The sequence below is a fragment of the Molossus molossus genome, unplaced genomic scaffold (genome assembly GCF_014108415.1).
Source record: "Molossus molossus isolate mMolMol1 unplaced genomic scaffold, mMolMol1.p scaffold_m16_p_22, whole genome shotgun sequence".
Classification (NCBI taxonomy): Eukaryota; Metazoa; Chordata; class Mammalia; order Chiroptera; family Molossidae; genus Molossus; species Molossus molossus.
In genome coordinates, this window is record NW_023425358.1 from 19,226,037 (window position 1) to 19,227,211 (window position 1,175).

A 1,175-nucleotide genomic window follows, 5' to 3' on the forward strand; every position below is an offset into this window, starting at 1 on the left:
CTTGGCCTGAATCAACCTGACTTGACTTCCTCAAATGGCTCTAACGAGAATTTTATCTCTGAGCATGAAGTTTTTGTCTGTGAAAACATTAACACAACAAGAATATGTGAGCAATAAATCAATCTAAAAGTTGAAATGAAGAAAAAGATGTGAAATTGTCAAAACTACTGGTCCAAAGAAAATCAAGTGCTGGATGAAGATCTGACAACACAAGTCACCACTGAGCTAGACTTGGTCAGAACCACCAGCAGGGGTGACTGCACCAGGACTGGAGAAGAGAGGAAGTTTTTGTCTCATTTCCTGGTAGGTCTGGACTACTGTGTGAATGTTAAAGTTGCCATCCCCTGTATTACAATAATAATCAGCCTCGTCTTCAAGTAGCAGCCCAGAGATGTGAAGAACACCTGAGTTAGTTGAGGCATCTTTAGATCCAGAAAAGCGGCTGAGCACACCAGAGCCCTGGTGCTTATTTGAGTCTGTGTGGTAGGACAGCAGATATCGGGAAGGAGTCCCTGGCTTCTGCTGGTGCCAAAGTATAGCATAGCTGCCAACACTGGATCCACTGCTCAGGGTGCAGGTGAGTCTGGCTGAGGCTCCAGGAGAGGCAGAGAGGGAGGGCGGCTGAGTCAGCACAGGCTGGGAGAGGAAACCTGTGAACACGGACACTTGTCAGTGTTGAGACAGCAACCCCAGTAAACTTTCATTAGACTCAACACAAAGGGAATGAAGCTGAGAAATGAGGCCTAGTCCCTGAGGCCTGTTCTACCTGTGCAGTGAGAGAGGAGCAGAAGGAGGAGAGGAGTCCAGGCCATGGTCACAGCCCTGAGCCCACAGTGGGCTGGGCTGCCCCAGGCCCCCTTTTCTTCCCCACCCTCTGCCAGAGGAGGGGCTTCCATGCAAATGTGCCCACCCAGTGCCTGCCAGCCCCTCCCTGAGCCTGGTGCTGGAACTCAGCTGATACCAGACACTGGGGAGGATGGAGGTTGGCTTCACCCCCTAGGAGAGCTCTGAGAAGAAGCCCCTTCTGAGAACACATGAGGGTCCCTGCTCAGGGGACTCTGCCATAGCTGCTGCTTTCCCTTCAGAGACCACAAAGCGTAGTCATCAAGCACAGGCTTCTTTGAGTAAATGGTCTTCACTGAGCAACCTTGTGTGGACCTCAGGGAAGCCCCACA

At 51.1% G+C, this 1,175-nt stretch overlaps 1 pseudogene; it reads right to left on the reverse strand.

The window, feature by feature from the left end:
- Window positions 1–182: 182 nt before the first annotated feature.
- LOC118640359 lies at window positions 183–812 on the reverse strand (annotated as a pseudogene).
- Window positions 813–1,175: the final 363 nt, after the last annotated feature.